General features: G+C 38.0%; 1 pseudogene; it reads left to right on the top strand.

The window, feature by feature from the left end:
* The first annotated feature begins 13,558 nt into the window (after nt 1-13,558).
* Nucleotides 13,559-15,849, top strand: LOC148028322 (uncharacterized; annotated as a pseudogene).
* Nucleotides 15,850-21,206: the final 5,357 nt, after the last annotated feature.

The following is a 21,206-nucleotide window of genomic DNA, read 5'->3' as shown; positions in this document are numbered from 1 at the left end:
GAAAAATTAAGTGGCATACGACAATCTTGACCATACAGTGCCTGAAATGGAGTCATCTGAATACTTCGATGATAGGAGGCATTATAGGCAAATTCCACTAAGGATAGATATTGAATCCACCTTTTAGGCTCCTTGCTGCAATATGCACGTAGAATATCCTCAATTACTTGATTAACTCGTTCTGTCTGCCCATCAGTTTGTGGATGATAAGCAGTACTGAAACAAAGTTGGGTTCCAATGGCTTCAAATAAACTCTTCCAGAAGTGTGATGTGAAAAGAGAATCACGATCACTGATGATCCTTTTAGGTAACCCATGTAACCTAAAAATCTCTTTTACAAAAATTCTAGCAATATCTGAAGCCTTGTAATTGGTTTTTGTTGGTAGAAGATGAGCGACCTTTGTTAGCATGTCTACTATTACCATTATTGAGTTATATCCTCCTTGTACAGAAGGTAACCCAACTACAAAGTCCATGCTAATAAATTCCCATTTCATCTGGGGAATGTCAAGTGGCTGGAGTTTTCCTGGTAACTTGACACGTTCAGATTTTACCCTTTGGCAATTTAAACATTCAGTGACATACTTAAGTATATCACCCTTGAGTTTTTGCCAGTAATAACTTTTCCTGACAGCATTAAGAGTTTTTGCATATCCTGGGTGTCCTGAAAAAGGAGAGTCATGTGCTTCCCAAAGTATCCTTCTCTTGAGAGTCTGACTTGAAGGAATGCATAGTCTCATTTTGAAATAAACAAGTCCTTCATCTTCATCTATAGAGAATTCCTGATACTTAGTCTTGAGTTTGGGATCTTGCTCCTTATTCTGAACTTCCCAAAACAATTGTTGATAGTCTGGGTCCTTATTTGCTTCATCCTTGGTCAACTCGATGATAGGATTAGTCGGCATCGATACCATTGTAGCTAGAGTTTCTGACCTAGATGGTTCTTCAGTGATAAGAGCATTAAGGAAGGCTTTACGGCTAAGAGCATCTGCTACTACATTTTCCTTACCGGGTCTGAACTTAATTTCAAAGTCATATTCCTGTAGAACCTCGATCCAACGTCGTTGCCTCATATTAAGATCAGGTTGAGTAAAAATCCACTTAAGACTTTTATGATCTGTGACTAAGGAAAACTTATTTCCAAGCAAGTAATGTCTCCATAATTTGAGAGCATGAATCACAGCTAATAACTCCAGGTCATGAGTAGCATATTTCTGCTCATGGATTTTCAACTTTCTTGAAGAGTAAGCTATAGGATGTCCTTCCTGCATTAGTACACATCCCAATGCAAGAGAGCTGGCATCTGTGACAACTTCAAATTCCTTGTTCAAGTCAGGTAGCCTTAAGATAGGAGCAGTTACCAGACTATGCTTTAGTTGCTCAAAGCTAGACTGTTCGATTGGCGTCCAATTAATGGCAACTTGCTTCTTAAGTAAATTTGTAAGAGGTGCTGCAATTTGAGCATAGTTTCTGATGAATATCCTATACCATCCTGTTAGGCCAAGGAAACTTCTCACTTCCTTGATAGTGGTTGGGGGCGGCCAATCTTGAACATCCTTGACCTTGGCAGGATCTACTGATATACCCTCAATAGACACTATGAATCCCAAGTATTCAATCTTTCTTTTGAAGAATGCACACTTCTTCTTCTTGGCATACAACTTGTGTGTTCTCATTGTCTCTAGGACAATGCGAAGATGTGGTTCATGATCCTCTTCCTCCTTAGAATAAGTTAGGACGTCATCGAAGAATACAAGGACAAAGTCATCAAGGTGGGGTCTAAAAATGTCCTGCATTAACCTGTTGAAGGTAGCTGGAGCATTTGTCAATCCAAATGACATCACAATGAATTCGAAATGGCCGTATCTTGTGTTGAAGGCGGTCTTTGGAATATCTTTATTCTTGACTCTAATTTGGTAATATCCTGACCGAAGATCAATCTTGGAAAAGATCTTTGCTCCTTGTAGACGATCAAGAAGCTCATCAATCCTTGGGATTGGGTACTTATTCTTTACTGTCACCTGGTTTAGCCCTCGGTAGTCGATACAAAGACGGAGAGTTCCATATTTCTTCTTTTGGAATAATACTGGGGCTCCCCATGGTGAACTACTTGGCCGGATATACCCTTGTTCTAGCAGTTGCTTGAGTTGCTCTTTTAGTTCGATGGCTTCAGGAATAGACATTTTGTAAGGTCTTTTTGCCACTGGAGCGGCTCCTGGAACAAGTTTGATCTCATGATCAACTTCTCTTTCCGGAGGTAACTCAGTTAGCTCTTCAGGAAATATGTCAGCATACTCTTTTAACCAGGATGGTTCTTCTTCTGCATGATCATCTTGATTTGTCTTGTTAAGCTTGATCAAGTAAATAGGTAATCCTTTCTTCAAGCCTTTCACAATTCGAGAAGCTTTTGCCAATTGAACTTTAGGTTTCCCTGTTTCACCTTGTGTAGTTGCTATTTCACCATTAAAATCCTGAAATGTGACTTGACCTTTTCCACAATGGATATGAGCATCATTGGGAATCAGCCAATCCATTCCTAGTAAACATTCATAGGCTCCTAGGTTCATTACCCTGAACCTCATACTTGAAAGGTTTTCCCCTAGGTTAAACTCTACCTTGGCAGTTTGCTGTGTAGAAAGTACTTCCTTTCCATTTGCTAATTCCACAAGCAGCTTTGATGCATTTACAGTATCTATACCTATCTTCTTAGCACACTTGGGTGAAATAAATGAGTGTGTACTTCCACAGTCAATCAAAACTTTAAATGATTTACCTTGGTGACTAGCCGGTGTCTGTATTACCGAATATTGACGATTTGGTCCTTTCCTGTGGAATGCAGCATGAACAGTTGCTCTTTCAATATCTTCTTCCATAGTAGGGTCTTCCTCCTTATTAGTCTCTTTTAGGGTAATATTTGACGTTCTTCCTCTTGCCATAGCTACATGACCACGACCTTGGGCAGCTCTGCCTTGACCTCGAAATTGGCCTTGGTGATGGTTTCTACCAAGCTTTGGACAATCTCTCCTGAAATGTCCTATCTCATTACAGTGGAAGCACCTAAGACCATCCCTGTTTCCTTGGGTAGGAATAAAATTTCCAACTGCATTGGATTTTGCCTTCTTCTTTTGTCCTTGGAAAAATTGTCCTTGGGTTCTTTTTGCTTGACCTTTGAATCCTCCTTTGTTCTGGTTATTGTAGCTCCAGAACTTATTGTGATTAGGCTTTGACTGTACTTCCCGCACAATAGGAGCAGCTCGAATCAAAGCATCCTGGAGGTCTATGGGGCGCATTGATTCTAAACGAGTGTTCAGAGGATAATTTAGCCCATTGCAAAACTTGGACACTTGTTGAACAGTATCCATGGGGGGTGCATATTTAAGAAGAGAAACAAACTTGGAGTAGTATGCTTCCAAGGTCAGTCCCATTTGCTTCAAATTGAAGAACTCGTTCATCTTTTGGGTGCGATAAGCTGGAGGTAAATACCTTCCTCTTACAGCTTCTTTCAGCAAATCCCAAGTAATGGTATTTTCAGGGACACCTTGATCTCGGCACCACTGCTTCCACCAAAGTCGAGCTTCGCCAATTAATTTTAGCTTAGCTATCATGACTTGGTTGGCTGGGATAGTTTCAGCAGCAGTAAAATAATCTTCCATCGATTCGATCCAAATTTCTGCATCAGCTTCCACATTTTCGCCTTTCCCATTAAACTCTGGAGGTTTGACTTGCTTCAATAAATTCCTTTTCTCTTGAGCTTCGTTGGGAATTGTTGTGGGTGCGAGATTCTGGGAAATTTTTAGCAATTCGTAAGTTAAATTTTACAACTCTATGTAGCGTCAATAATAGAGTTCAGTACTCAAAATATCTCTCGCTTAGTTTACTGAAACAATTCTCAAATCAACTTTCTTCCCATAAAATTAAATTGCAATTTCAGAGGTTTCAAGACAAAAATAATAAAATAGGATTGCATTATTTCTTTGATTGATGAAGTATCAATCAATCTTTTATTACAACGGATATACAAGGTAATCAGATGGAAGGAAATACATTATTCAGATGGCTCGCAGGCTCATCTTATTTTCTCTCAGGAAAGGATTCCCTACTACAATCTAAGTATGACGCTCTGATACCAACTATGAGGTGTCCGCTAGTCCCAATCCACGGCACACCTTTTAGTAGTCCATCAGTAGGTTTTTCCATAAATGATGCCGCCCGCTGCTCCCTTGGAACATCACGGGATTGTCACTTAGGCCCTACCGAGTCTACTTCGCAACGGGAGAGTTCTGGCCGAACCCACTAGGATCGACCTGAAGACTTGGGTTCCTAAAATCGGATGGGTCTCCTAGCAGCCAGCTAGTGTCAGTAATTTCGAGTTCCACTTTTTAGAGGATTACTCAATCTGAAGCGGACTTGCCATTGCACTTGGTTCAAAGAGAATGGGAGACGGAGGGGAGTGTGGTACGTCAACCCTCCTGCCCATAAGGCAAAATCCCATTCCGGTCCCCTAAAACAATGCAAGTCGGTTCTACCTAATGACTACTTGGTCAATTTATCGTCTTCCTATTTCTATATTCGATGTAGAAAAGCTCCCAGCTAACCGGGACCACCCTACCATTGGACGGACCCGTCGGGGGTTACGCCCACCCGCTTTCCTCTGATGATGGGTCATCTTTAGTTTTTTAATTACCTACAACACATTTATTGGAACATATACAACCAGCTTCCTTAATTAGTCCATTTAGACACACGTTCCTTCACATAATTTATCTCACTAACACGCATACAATTCGAACAATAAAGCAACTTCTTTATTATATTGGAAGTCTATTACAATTTTCATCATTCCGACCCAGCGGAAGATACACAGAATTCCATAAGGATATTCTGTCCACCAAGATTCCACCCTCATAACTAGTATTTAGGGTTCCAGGATCCCATCCTGGGTCACGAAGGGGCTCGTCAGATTCTTGGAACAATGCAGGATTTACAGCCAGAGCCCCCTCTGGCACCTACAATTCCTACTGCCCGAGACTATCCCTACTGACAGACCTTTCGCCTACGGAGCCGGTCCAAGCCTCTCGTAGCGATAATCATGACCCCCTTGGAGTAGGGTCTCGCCGCTAGCTTGGGGGTAGCCTAGCGCGATCCTTCCTTTTATTCTGTTGGCAATAATTTCAATCAAAATCTAGATTCTAGCAAACACAAACAGTCCTTTCAAATATGTATCAAATAGTGCAATGACAATCATCCCAACATGTAAATCACAGTTTCACATAGCCAAGGTAGACCTTATCCTAAGGCAACCTTTCATGAGGATTCTTCTCCCCATAAAGAAGTGTTGAGTACACCTCTTAAAACACATTAAGCAGGGCATGAGTTTTCCATTTGGATTTACTTATCTAACATAAGCAAAATCCCTTAAGGAAATATATTGTGTCAATAAACTCAACAAGATGATCTTTAGGATTCCTAAATAGATAACCAGTTCTATAACCTTCACTAATCAGTTCTTAACCTTGTCGCATTTTGATCATAACTCTATTGAATACGCATAAAGACATATGTACAATAACCTTTGACAATTAATTCTATCTTGATTCTATGCCTTAGTATCCCAACTATTCTAGCTAGAAATCATAGTGATTAATCGTTTTATGCTTGAACTAATATGTCTTTCTAGATGAGTTATCAGATTAATGTGTAAGCGAAGAATATGAAAGCTAATATCCTATGTAATTTATCTTATATTATAAAATTGATAATCTAGTAATGAATAACCTGGTTTGGTGGCATGACGACATTAGGGACTTCATCTTTACTCACGCTCGCATTAGCCACACCCGATGTTCCAATTGTGGTGGCAATTCCCGCAACCTCAGGCACTCCCGTATCATTGGCAATACCCGTCGCTTGACCGGTTGCGTTGATTTCCATGGTTTTTCCACTTTGTCACTTTGGAGCCATCGTCCACGAGAAGTTTGAGAGATAGGGAAGGTGGGATAGATTTTAGATGAGAGAGGGTAGAGAATATGGCTTAGTTAAAGATCGAGACAAGGGATTTGAGCTAGCTCTCTTCCTCTCTCTCTCTCTCTCTCTCTCTCTCTCTCTCTCTCTCTCTAGCTTCTCGCAGCCTCTTGAAGGAGTATTCTTCCTTCTCTCTTCTTCTCTCTCGCAGCCTCTCGGTGTCTCCTTATCTCCCTTATGCCTCTCCCATGCCTCGTATTTATAGTGAATTGGGGAAGAGGGCTTGTGGTTGAGAAGTGGAGCTCTTTGTGGAGGGGGATCTTGGAAAGATCAGTGATCTGATGCTCAGATCATAAATCTGATGGTTCCATTGGCTCCGAAAGGGGGGTAAAACTCCAAGACACTTGGTTAGAAAGCTCTCAGTTCACTCCTTCTTCTTTTCTCTGTTCGAAGTGCTGTCTACTGCCTGTAAACTGCGATCGCGGCGCGTGCGATTTCGCCAGTCACTTTTCTTTGTTTTTTTTTTTAAAAAAATAAATAAAATAAAATCTTCAAACTAACTAACACATCACTTGTTTTTTTCTTTTAAATGACATCTAGTTCTAGAAATCTCCATATCTCTTTTTTTTTAAAAAAATTAAGATAATCTCTAAAATATCTAAAATATTCTAGTCTTGTCCAAAAGTCTAATATTTTTAGACCATCCAAACTATACACATTATCCTAGTGATTAATATAACTCATAAGTTTTGTTCACGTTGTAATTTACGTGAAGGATGGCCACGGTCCTAGCCAATTCGAAAAAAAATATCGAATTTACGACTCTTGATTTCTCTAAATAAAATATTTTAAATTAAATAAAAATTATTAATAATTAATGTTAGTTAGTTTTTACCTTAGTTAGTCTTTAGTTAGTAATCTTACTAACTTATTAATTAACTAACTAACTTTTGAACTAACCAACTAACTTTTATTGTGTGGAAATATTACAGTTTCCTCTTGTGATAAGGGCTCCCTATGCAAAGGGGGCACTTCCTCTTGTGTGATAAAGGCTCCGCTCACATAAGATGTGAGCCAAACAGAGTCAATAAAAAATTATCAAATATCATGTAAGGCCCATATTAATTGAATGAAGTGTAACTACTTATTCCTAGAAAAAAGAAGTGAATCTATTGTGTTGATTTACACTCAAGAATATATTAATAATATTTGTAAACTCTTGACTAAAAGGTACAAGTGCTTCAAATGTTTATGAATATATTCACTACTAAGTCTTGTTCCTAATATCATATTATATTATCCCTAATAGTGGTTAGCATTAGTCTTCACTTAAAGAATGCAATCATCGAAGATGGTGGTACTTAATATTTCAACATAAATGTTGTTCTATTTGAGGTCTATTCTAATCTCATGTATTTATGACCTCTAAATACCATTAGAATTCTAATCACTTTTAATCATTGGCTCCAACAATCCATTTCTTGTTTTTATATTTATTACAAGTATAAGGCTTATTACATCTTGGAAAGATATTTTAGAGTTTCTAATCATCTTCCAAGATTTCAGTGGGCTCTAGACCTTCATCACTATATTCGACTCTTGAGGGAAGCCAAATGCTAAACTTGCATGGCTTTGTTTCGTTGTTGGTTCCTCATATTCCTCATATAATTCTAGAAAATTGGTTTGGATATACCTGAGCTCATTGCAATGGAAACATCAACAATTGAGATATCTCTTTAATATGTACCATATTTCATCACACTTGTGGCATTTTTTTTCTTAGTCCTTGAGTCATCATAGTCTTCTTTGATGTCCAGTATGAGGTAGTTATCTTTAGGAAGTTGGTCTTCATTTGGCCCAATCAAGGCTTTGGCTTGTATAAGAGCATCAACTCAATTGGTTTTAGGGACTCTAGATAGGTATCCAAGGGTTGATTTAAGCTATGGAAAAATTTGGCCACCTATTGGGTAGTATCCATAGGTAGTGCATATTTTTGAAGCATCATAATGTGAGAATAATATGCCTTCAAACTTAGACTAGTTGGTGCAAGGAAAAGAACTTGTTCATCTTGATGGAACTATAGGAAGGCAATAAGTATCTCTATCTTATGACCCTCTTAATATGTTTCCATCTTATAAGAGTTTCAATGGTAGCATTGTCTTGGCACCACTGCTTCCATAAGCATGCCTTGCTCGCCTACTAGCCATAGCTTTGTAATCATGTCCTTGTTAGCTACAATTGTTCTTGATGCATCAAAATAAAAGGGTATCAATCTAGACTTCAGTACGAGTCTCCACATCAATCCTTTCCCTGCGAAATCAGGTGGCTTGATTTGCTTCAAGAGAAATTGCTTTTCTTGGATCTCAACATCCATGTTTGCAAAAGGTCTCTAGCAATCAAGATCATTTCATTTATGCTATTTACTTTAGGATATTGTCAATTATTCTTCTCTTCAACTTACAAGCCAGAATGTTGAGTAAACATATGTAAATTATTATTAACTTGTTCCTATTGTTTTCCTCCAATGCCACATGTAACATGCTAGCCAAACGATCCCTTCATGACATGATTTGGGTAGCCCATCAAGAGATAGTTTTAGAGCAATGCCATCTAGAACTCTCTTGGAATATCGCAGACATTAATTTCTAGGTTCACTTTAGTTTACCTCATAGGGGAAACTCCACTCCATACCTATAAGAATTGACTTGAAACAAGTTCCTAGATAATACCAAGGTCACCTAACAATATATCTAGCATCGGTATTTGAGTAATTGCTTATGCAAATTGACTCAAACCAAAGAAAAATTATGTTACACTTGATTCAAAGAGGGGGGAGAAATGAGGGGGAGCTAATGGGTCGAGTACTTGTACAACTCGACTCAAATCAAAGTAGACCCGTGTCATACTTGGTTCAAAGAGAGGGTAGAAATGAGAGGGAGCTAATGCATCAACCCCTCTCCCATGAGATGAAGTCTCATGTCGCTACCCCCTCCCCCTCCCCCTCCCCCTCCCCCTCCCCCTCCCCCTCCCCCCCCCCCCCCCCCCACACACACACACACACAAATAATAATAAATCATGGATCTAGTACTTTTAAGTAAAACTCTTGGCTTACCAAGACTACCCAACCATAGGATGAACCAGCCAAGGATCCACCCTTTCACTTTTCTCGATGGAGTACCTTAATATCTAAATTGCTTAGTACGATTAATGTAACATACAAAAAAACTTCTTTAATTAATTCCATTAGCATAAGGTTTGTTCATGTAATTTATGCACAAACAAAAAGAAAGATCAAACTGTCTTTAGGAGATAATAATAATAATATATTTATTTGCATCTTCTCTAAGGTGGAATACTAATCTAGAGTTGTGTCCCTTAACTTGAGACTTGTATCTAAGCTCCTAGATACATGTGCTCAAGTCCCATGGACACAATCCATCATCCACTCTTTATCGAGAATAGGGTCTTCCAATGTCTAGAATGTTCACCCACATAGGTTTTCTATATCCTTCCTAGGCCTAATGTGGGATGTCCAAAGCCACCTTGACTCATAAGTTACCATAGAAGTGGACCAACATTCCATGGTGGCGTTCATACCACTCTGATCTTTGGTGGGCCAGTGTATCTACTTGTGCTCTTTTGGTTTCCTTGCCTTTACTATGATCTTCTTCCATGGTGCAATCATGGAGGTGATCCACTTGTGCATTAACCCCTCATTTGACCATTCCTCAAACAAGTACAACTCATGGAGTTGATCCACTTGTGCATTAACCCCTCATTTGGCCATTCCTCAAAATGAGTACAACTCTCCCCCCTTAGGGGATCCTCAAGGTTCAAATAAAAACAAGGCAAGTAGCCTATCTTCCACTCAAAAAACATTTCTTTTTCATAACAATACAATGTATCCTAAACCATTTATATTTAAGCAAAAAAAAAATTCCTTCAATGTTTCACAAGGAATGATATACTTTAAAACATATTCCTCTTAAAAAATGCAATTACCTAAGATGGAGGCACTTAACATTTCAACATAAATGTTGTATGATCACTAGTTCCTATTTGAGAGTCTACTTTAATCTCATGTGTTTATGACCTCTCCATACCTTTAGCATTTCTAACCACTATTTTTTCACTAGTTTCAACAACTCATTTCTTATTTACAAATTTTCATGCCATCAATTTCTAATGGGTAATCCATTCCATATCTCCAAGAAAGTTGTATGTTATAACTCTCTTCTATAGGCACAATAATTTTATATTAGTCACAAACCAAATTGAGTAGCGTTATTTGGAGTACTTAATTCTCCCTATAAACCTTGGAAGGTCTCTTTCCCACTATTAATGTTTAATCAGTCATTTCATTTGTCACAACATTTATCAAAACAACATGTTTATTCCCACAATGCGAGGGTCTCACATCTAAACTTGTAGTGGTAGGATCCAAACTCTCCACTCTAGCAAGCCGTGCTCTTCTTCCAGCTCCTTGTTTAAACTTAAATCCCCTCTCTCCATATTATCTCTGTCACCACAGAGATAAAGTACCAATGGTACATCTCTATGATACTAGTATCTCTATCATTGTTTCATAAACCACCGTCATCAAAATCACTCATGCTAACTTCTCTCTCTCTCTCTCTCTCTCTCTCTCTCTCTCTCTCAATGCAGTGATGCCAAATCAATGAAACCCTGTCACCTTAATTGCTAAATTGTACCTCGGATAATTATTCTAGTTTCATCGATTACGAAATTAGGAACTACAATCAAGAAATTTTTGCATGATGAGATATGATGATGGTTCTCATGTTGCCACCCTATTCTTGCTACCACCAAGCCTTGGCACATTCTTGATTGTGATGCAATCTCCCATGAGAAGGTACCTTTTAACTAAATCACTTAATCATTTCTAGTACTTCCCACCATATTAGAAATTTTATGGGGTAATGACACAAAACATTCTTATTATCGACACCATATTAAAAATTATTGTAAAAATGGCCATTTAGGCACATTAAACAATTCAACTGTGGACCCTATACTAACAAGTGTTGATCTTGATTGACCTATCAAATTGCATCTCTCTCCTAGCTAATTGCTTGAATGGCCATGGCCACCTTATTTTCACTTATTGGCCCTTTCACCCATATTTTCACTTTGAGTTGAATTAGGATATTGGCAAATGGTGGTGTGCCAAGAATCCCTGGCCATGGCATTGTGCATTTATTGCCCTCTCAATATCTTGCTTTGCAAACTATTCCTTTTTGCATGGACATAGAGGGGTAGCATACTCCCACTTGCAATTTCTTGTGGCAACTTCTCCATACTCATTCCAGCTTTAATTTCTACCCAGATGTCCTTAAATCATATGCATTGTAGGCATTATCTTCCAAAGTTTCCCTCCATGCAATCGTCTTGAGAGTAGATCGACTCTTTACTTACAAGGTTTTAGGTTCTGTAGAAGGTCGAACACCTTGCTATATTGTTGATAAATTTAAAGCCTATGAGAGTGATCTTTCTTGATCAAGAAGAAGAAGGCATGGAAGGTCATGCCTATGATAAGCTACTCGAGGAGATTTTCTTCCACAAGTAGAGGGCATCTGAGAGTTGCCCAATTTTGATTAGTGTGCCCAACCAAAGTTGATTTGGAGACTAATATTGAAGTTATTTGATTTGGGAGACCAAGGTTCAAGTTAGTTGATTTGGAAGGCTAAGGTCGAAGTGATCACTGGAATTGCTTGTTTCTCTGACGAAACCCTCCATCACTCCCATTGTTGGGCTCACGTTAAATATTGGCCTACCTAGTGATGTGGCACGGTCACAGCCGGTGATAATGAAAAGCCCTCCTTTTGGGCAAAAAATTTACTATGTTGCTATCTGGAACCGAACCCATGCCCTCCAGCTGATAGACAGGCACCCTACCATCTCACCCATGTGCATTGGTTGACACGGAATAAATTTATTAAATATATATATTTAAAAAAGGAATGCGACCCCTAAAAAGTGCAAGGTCACTAACACATGGCCTATCTATGGGTGATAGCCCATAGCATGCCGATATTTAACATGAGCCCCATTGTTGCAAGGTCGATCTCCCCACTACTGATTTGTGCCATCAAGCCATCGGACCCATCACAAGCCATTGGCCCCATCATAGCAATTGAGCCATCGGACCTGGTCTATTTCATCGGTGAAACAATCTCCACCCAGCAAGGTGCAAATTCCACGGGTGGCAGTTCAAGGTATGTAATGTTTCATTTGAACTATTTACATTGTTTTGAACTATGGCTCCTTTGGAATTCAATGGGTTGCATAGTTCACATACGAGTTGTGTAACACAAATTATACAAATAAACTATACATCAGAGCTACAGATCATTCTATACCATATTGATCAAACAAATATAGAAGCAAACCTTGGTTTAAAAAAATGTACAGGGAAACATTAAAATTGTCATAGCAAGCATGCACCTTGCATTCTCTATGGGTACATTGCATGGATATCATAAAAGTTTTATAGGCCAATTTACTTCAAATATTCAAAGGCTTCACAAGCCCTCCAAAATACTCAAGACCTTTGCCTAAAAACTCATTGACGCAACCTTTCTACAACATCTAGTCAGTAAATGAAGTAACAACAAGCTTATGGGGAAATTGTGCCAAACCACCATGAAGGCAAAGCTATGCATTGGTACTACAAGTTCCTTCATACAAAAGCTCTGAGAATACTTCATTTATTGAATGTTTTTGTCTCTATAAGAAAAAATGAGTGCACACTCAAACTATGAGCTTCAATATGGAAAAACATGTAAATTCCAGTTCATATTTATGGTGATCACAAGCCTCTTGGGGGTTCTTTATGGGATTGTGTTTGATTTCTGCTATACCTTGATCTTCTTTGCTAAGGCAAAGGGGCCACGAGGGTTGTTATTGTGACTCTCCCTTTCAGGTCTTGCACTTGTGGTGATTCTGACCTCTAGTACTTGGATGTGGGGTTCTTTTGCTGCTTTCCTTAGTAGATATGATGGGTCTCATTGGTCGATCTGATGGCCGATCTGATGGGTCTTCCATTTATCCCTGGTCTATGAATGTCATTTTGCAAATGAAAAATTTTGTGCCATTTGATCCAATGTAGATCATTTTTGCGGCAAAACAATTACGTCTCATTCCATGATTGATCATGAGTTGATTCAATTACTGCATAGATCCTTGTTTCATCGACAAAACCATTAGAGGATAGATCATGGCAATTAACCATTACAAGATAGATCACAAGGAATAAACCACAAACTACATGGAAAATTACAAGGCCCTATCTCCTTGAGAGGGAAAAACATGGCTAGTTTGAAGTCAACCATGAAGCACCAATATTAGTAGGATAGGCCAATTTTGAACAAACTTTGAAGTGTTACCATTCCCAAGCTTACTTTTCAACAATGGGTTGTTTGTAATGTCTAGATACAAAGAGAGCACCAAGAGAGAAACAATGTCTAGACACAAAGTTTTAATGTGCTTGTATGGCTCAAAAGGATTTATATAATGTGTGTTGAAGAATATGCGTCTTTAACATGCTTGTATGGTTCAACATGTTTTATTGTAGGCATGGTGAAACGAAGGGGTTCCTCAACCTCAAGCCAGGGGATGAAAAAAAATCCTATAGAGAGAAATGTTGAGCAAGACGAGAGGACAGATATTACTCCAACTAAAACAGGTGGTGATACTCCCAATCCAAAAGAAAATGAAATAGGTGATGATCAAGGTACTAGTGCATCCAATACTAGGGAGAATAAAGAGTAGGAAAATTTGGATAATGATTGCATTATTCCTCAAGCCGTGGAAAAATCTTATGGTTCTGAAATTCTTGAAGCATTGACAGTCAATCTAGCCGATTCCCTTGTGTCGATGCATATGCAATCAAAGGGTGAGGGAGCTTAGACAAGATTTATTTGTATTGAAGGTTGCATTTGAGAATGAGGGTTACATACCCACCAAAGGCTCTTTCATCTTCTCACTAGCCTTCTCAAATGGAACACAACAAGAGGTGGATGACAACATTGTCTCTAAGTGGGAAAAATTTGGCAATTAGTAAATGAGGAGTTTGAAAAGGAGTTGGAAGGAAATGCAGATTGGTACATTCTCACCAACAAATTGTTTTATGTTTGGGAGGGCAACCATAGGACTGTAGCATGGATGCATAGTATTAATGAGTTGTATAAGGCAATAGAAATAATAAGGCAAGACAAGTGCATTCACAGTTCATTTCACCAAAGCCCAAATATGAGCTTCTCTTGATTGCAACTTTGCAAAGATTCAACTTGTGAGTTGTTTGTGGTATTTTTTTCTTCTTTCTGCTTCAATATGTGTGGTGTTTTTGCAACTACTTTCACATCCGAGGGTTTAAAATATGTGCCACTTTCATGTTGTGGATTTGATCAGTTTTAAGTTCTCATTGGGGTACATACGTGTGGTTGTAATTTCTACTTGTTTCATACAAGTACCTTGTGTTCATGTGATGATCAATAAATTATTTATAGATTCACAGACGAGGAAAAAAGGTCTATTCAAAAAGCATGGGCCTTGGAAGAAAGCACAGGAAGAAGAGTGTGGTATCCTCTTACCCAGTCCATCCTTGGCCATATGGTTTATGCAGTAAGTTGTAGACTTTTGTTTTGTGACTTATGTCTCTAGTAAATTTTGCTTTGACATTGGTCCTCTTTTCTTATTTTTAGGGTAAGTGAAAGGCTCATTTTGAAATGGCATGCAAAAAGATCCCTTCCAATCTTCCAAAGGATGAGATTGAAGCAAGGGTGAATTTGGCGAGAAAGGCCATCACCAAAACTTATAATAGGAAAATGACACAAGTAACAAGTTTTAAATAATGGAGTCTCATTTCTAGATATGCTACTCATGATAGCAAATGTCCTACTGAATCAAGATTATGTATTTCTAGATTTTGGCTGTGGTGGGTGAACCCGTCATTGGGCAATGACTGGTTTCAAACACTATGGAAACTTCCCTTTGAGGATGTAAAGTTCAAGATAAAAATAGAGAAGTTGTACTCCATTGCTTCAGTTGCATGTTCTATGCAAAAGAAATTATCACTCTTGTCATTGCTTGGTGCAAATGAGAATTTGAGGCAAATCTACGGGATGCCCATTGGTGATCATTTCTTTATACCATGGTTGGCAAAGGAGGCATGGATGGATCAGGTCTTGGAAGAGGCTTGTCAATTGCTAAAGCAAGTAATTGAGTCAAATTTTGCTAGAGGGAGGATTGAGCTTCCAGTGTGGATCAGTACTTCTTGGACATCGTGGCCAGATATAGAGGAGTAATTTTTCTTCCTCTCCAAAAAGAGATGTCTGTGGCTACATTTGTAGGCAAAGCATGTAAACATGCAAAATGCCTCCAAAATGCTAGTATACAGGTTTGTATCCAATTTGTTAGGTTCTTTGAATGAATGTTTTTTATAGTTAATATATTTTTGGTTGTTGGGATTAGGTTTCTTCTTACATTGGTTGGGATGAAGAAAATTCCATCCTTGCGCGTGACATTTGCAAGGCTTGGACAATCCTCTCTCCTCCCACCTATAGCATCTATACATCACCAATTTTTAGAGAGGATAACAAGATAGAAGATGCTTTCATATTGTCCAACTGTGAGTGCAAGCATTGCCCTTGGTGATTAGACATGAAAAAGGGTGAATGGCTAGAGGAAGAGTAGGAGAGATATCTCAGGCACTTGAAGAGAGAATGCAAGTCAGATTCAGGATCTTTAGGCAATTTGGATGAGCAACAACTTGAAGGAAGTTGGAGGAGGAATTGAGGTAGATCAAAGCGAGAAAAGAGGCTGAGAGACTAATGAAGCGTGCCAAGGGTGGACATCCTACTGATTGATCGGATCTAGAAAAGAGTATGATCTCACATTGGCCTATTTCATTGTTATTGGGAATTTTATATATTTTCTTTCTTTTTGTTGGTTTGTATGTAAGACCCATTGGGATGTTGTTTATATAGATTCTGCACATTTGACCTACTGCCATCCTTTCTCACAAGAAGACAGGTCACATGGAGTTGCAACATGTGCCCCTTGAACATTTTCATGACCTTGCAAATAAAAATCCTTGAAGTAACACATATGTGTGGCAATATGATTATATTCAACTAGCAGGATAATTGCTTGCTAGAATTTTCACGGAGGGTTTTGAGGTGATGAGGAAGTTCTATCTAGAAGTGGATGGTGGGAAGAAGCTAAGAAATTCAAAGCCGAGCTCTTGGAGTGTGGAGTATTGTTTCATTGATCTTCCCACATGCTCCCATGTAGTGGGTTTTGATGACATTCTTCCATGGAATAGTCTATCAAGCGAGCATATCAAGTCAAAATTGAAATTGGCAAGTGCAGTTATGGATGACTTGGGATGGGTGCTCGTTATTTGTGTCCCTTCATGCCTTGGAGTTGTGGAGAAAACGACATCACATGTAGGATTGGAGATAGGTCTCCAATGGGCAATGGAGTGTTTGGAGCCTTACTCAAGTACAACAAAATGTAGAGTCTCTTTTAAGGTGTGAAGTATGTTTCATGTTTCTTGGTTGCTCATTAGCAATTCCATTTTAGTTGCACTATACTTAAGTGTATTTGTGTTTACATAGAGTTGAGTTTTTCACATGATGTCTTTCCATAAGGTTGAAAAAAGACCAAAATATGGCATAGAGGCTGTCTAAAAGGTAGGAAAAATAATCAACATACCCTTGTTCGATGATGCGATTTACATATAAGTTTCAATGTTAGCTTTGAGTACTAAAAAGGGTAATTGTATATTATGATAGCACAAGTTGGGTATGCCTTGCAAGAAGATTTGATAGAGGACGTCATCCGCCATTACTTGCCCTCGTCTTTGAAAGAATAGTGTGATGGCAAGAGTGGCAGATGGCATGGGATGCTAGAGAAAAGTGCCTCACATATGTTGCTATTCATGGATGAATTTTTCCCTCCTAATGATTGTATACTTGAGCTTGGAGGAGGAACTTCACCTTGCATGAAGGAAGCCATGCATACTGGACGCCCCTGCATGGTGATAGAGAGTGATGCTAAGATATGTGAAAAGTATTTACTTTCTTTTGTCAATGGTTACTATGACACTAATACAATTGGAGCTATGGATATTGACATTGAGGACAACGAAGATGCTAAAGGATTCATGTGTGATGTCTTAAGTGAATGAGTCCAATGTCTTAAGTGTATCTTAGTAATATTATTTTCTGCAAATAAATTGATCCATCGTAGCTATTCATCATGTTATGTGCAGAGGACATGGCCAACCACATGGCAAGTACTTTAGCATGTGACATAGGTAGTGTCAAAAGAAGAGGAAGACCAAAATGTGTTTTCATTGATGACAATGCTATGGAGGATTAAGTTTTGTTACCTTTATGGTTACCAGCAACCATGCACAGTTATGCATTTTGATGATACTTTAATTTCTATCATTCATAATGATAGTGCCAATGTTATGCTATTTGTGCTCCATTCTAATCAATGCTATGCTACTTGTGCTCCATCCTATTCAATATTATGACATAGGTAGTGTCAAAAAAGAAGAAGAAGACCAAAATGTGTTTTCATTGATGGCAGTGCCGTGGAGGATAGAGTTTTGTTGACTTTATGGTTACCAACAACCATGCACAATTATAGATTTTGATGATACTTCCATTTCTATAATTCGTAATAATAGCACAACATTATGCTACTTTTTCTCCACACATATTCAAGGTTTTATTGTTGATAATGGAAAGTATCACATGTTTGTGAGAGTGGTGGGAACTTTTATTATTGATATGGGAAATGTTGTGATATGTTTGCAAAGGTGGATGTGCTGCATGACATAAATCCTTTTGTTGTGCTCATGAATAATGGTTAGCTCATGGATAATAGAGCATGGTTGTTTTCTTTGAGAAACTATATTTATCAAGTCTTTATAAATACTTGCTTGTGCTTGACTCACTCACCACTTCTTGCTCACCAAGTGGACATACTCAATGCATATCAACTGCTCATCTCATAAAAAATAATATCCTTGCTCACTTTGAACTCACCTGTGACAAGGTTATTATAACAATGATACTCTTTTTCTACTCTAAAGAGTGTGCAATAAAAATACATTTTTCAACCTTCAGATCAAGCTTCTTTCGTAGCTCATTTGGCACATGAATATTTGCAATACAACCAAATACTTTCAAGTGTGGCACATTAGGCTTCTTACCTGTAAAGAATTCTTCGAGGGTCATTTCATGAACTATTGTTGTGGGAATTTTGTTCATAATATAGATAGTAGTATGAACAGCTTTAGACCAAAAATATTTTGGTATATTCTTTTTAGCCATCAATGCCTATGTAACTTCTACAATATGTCTATTTTTTTCTTTCAGCAACCCCATTTCGTTGTGGGCTATGCCTATAAGTAAACTATCTCTTTATCCCATGAGACCTTAAAGAGTTACTAAACTCATTAAAGACATACTCTTCCTCTCTATCTAATCTCAAGCACTTAACTTTCAAGCATGTTTCTATTTCAATAACAGCCTTGAAAGTTTTGAAGTGCTCAAATACATCACTCTTTTTTTCATGAAATATGCTCATAGCTTTCTTGAACAATCATTGATAAACATGACAAAGTATTTGCTACTAGCAAGAGATATGTTTTGTGTAGGCCCCCAAAAATCTGTATGCACAACATCAAGTATATTTTTGCTCACATCTCTATCATGTGAATAAGGTTGTCTGGCTTGCTTACCAAATTGATATGTTTCATACACTTTCTGAAATTTTACAACTCTAAAAGCGTGCAACCCTATAACTAACCCTTTGGAATACATTAATTTTAGCCTTTGTACATTTTCATGTCCAATATGTTTGTGTTATATTTCAATGTTTGCAACCACTCCTTTTTTCTTAGCATATGTAGTAGTATTTATAGCAAAAATTCCAGCATCTAAAGTGAACATGCGACCAACTCTACTTCCTTTTGCAACCAACATTCATTGATCATTAAAATCTTCTACAAAATAACCTTTATATATAACATGAATTTTGTAAATCTTACATCTCTTCAAACCATTCAATATGACCGGTTATATGATTAGATGCACTTGAATCAATATATCATACATTATCATGTGTCCCATTTTCTATAATAACATTTATCATATGTTGCACAACAAACATATGCTCATTTTTATCTTCATTCTGTCCTAAAGATGATGTATAGTTTCATTGTTGCAATTTATCATTGTGGATATCATTCTTCTCAGTATAACAATGGGCTGCAAGAGGGCTTATTTTGACACAATAATTATAAACAATACCAAAATCTCTATTCTGCCATCCACCTCTTTCTTTAAAGCTCCCCCTGCCTCTAAAGTTTCCACATTCTCATGAAACCTACATTTCACCAAAGTGTTGATTTAACCTATTCTCTTAGTTATCACCAGCACGTTCCATACCATGACCTCTTGAAGAGGATCTACCATGCCTCCTTCTTGAACTTGAGTATAATGCTTGGACCTATTTGCCACTTCTTTCAAATGATTCACCCTGCATATTGATCTCTTTAGTGATCATGAGAGAGACTAACTCATCAATAACTAGAAACATCTTCTGTACATATACACAAATGATAAGTGATTTCCATGCCTTCTCATTATTAAGGCCATCCAAAGTAGATGAAACTAAATCATCATCATCAAGTATTGCATCAATAGCTGTAAGGTATCTGCAATGCTTCTCACTTTCAAAACATACTCATTTATAGGCATCTTCCCTTTCTTTAAGGTATCCAACTTTTTCTTGAGTTGAATCTTCCATGCCTTTGTATTTAGTAAAAATATATTCTCAAAGATTGTCCAAGGTGTATGTGAAGTTTTTACATTTTTTATATGCCCCAACATAGTGTTGTCAATGACTACAAATAGCCAATACATCACCTTTTTGTCCTTTGCATTCCATTTTTTCTATGTATTTAATTTGTCTGCACTTGCAAGGTTGCTCAATTCTGGCTCCTTTTCTTCACTTGAAACAAAATCGTAAAGGCCTTTTCTAATAATAAAGTTCAGTACACGAAACTTCCATGATAGATAATAGTTCTTGTCTAGCTTCTCAATGATAGGGTTTCCACTATTCTTTGCCATAATAGCAAGTAACTCTTATGTAACCTTTCATAGCAAGTGCACATCAATATATCAAGTAGCCTTTTTCACTAACTGCTCAATAGTACTATGGTTTACAACCTATTTGTAGATAAAACTTGTGTTTGCTTATTGGCAAACACCGTAAGACTTACATATTCAAAATTTGTAACTTGTGCACCCACTTTTGATCAATACAACCAAAATTATAGTATACCTTGAAACTAATATTCAAAATTGTAGTATACCTCAAGACTTATATATTCAAAATTTGTAACTTGTACACCCACTTTCGATCAACACAACCAAAATTTTAGTATACCTTGAAACTAATGTTTGTAACCTTGCGGCTCTAAAATATGGTTCAAAAAAGGCCTCAAACGGACTAAAAAGCAATGAGAAGTCCCAAATGACCTATTTGCAGAATATACAATACTCTACTCACATACTAAAACTCACATCAATTTGAGATTTTGGCTTTGCCTTGCCTTCGATGCCTCCACAAGCACTATCTGGCTAGTTAACCCTAGGTCTACCCTGCAGGAGGGGAAGTGTCCTACCCTTACCCACAGAGGACCGACCTGAAGGTTCCTAATTGACCTAATAGTCACCTATTAACAACTAGCTCACATCCAGAGGTGTCCTTCAAGAGGTTTCTTATCCGAAAGAAGCGACTGCCAGTACCCTTGGTTCATGAAGCACAACACTTTTTTCTAGTGTAGTAGACTAAGGATTTATGAAATCCCTAGCAATGCTCTAGCACAGCCACCATACCCTTCCCCTAAGATAATTTATAGTTCGGGTTCTGAGACCAAACCCTAGGTAAGTCAGCGAATCGGCCCTTCCTAGAGTTTCTTCCTAGCATTTGTTTTGGGGAAAACCTCTCGGCTAGCCGAGACCACCTTGCCATAGGGCTGGATTTGCCGGGAATCCATCCACCCGCTTTCCTCTATGAAAGTTATTAGTTATCTAATTATCTACCACATTACGTAAGACATATAAAAATAACTTCATTAATGAAAAAGAATCCTTTTATGCACAGTTTTTTATTTGCATAATTTACTCACGGACAT

The sequence above is a fragment of the Lygodium microphyllum genome, chromosome 12 (genome assembly GCF_053477565.2).
Source record: "Lygodium microphyllum isolate KBCC chromosome 12, Lygodium_microphyllum_v1.1.10, whole genome shotgun sequence".
Classification (NCBI taxonomy): domain Eukaryota; kingdom Viridiplantae; phylum Streptophyta; class Polypodiopsida; order Schizaeales; family Lygodiaceae; genus Lygodium; species Lygodium microphyllum.
This window is presented reverse-complemented; position numbering and strand designations above follow the sequence as displayed.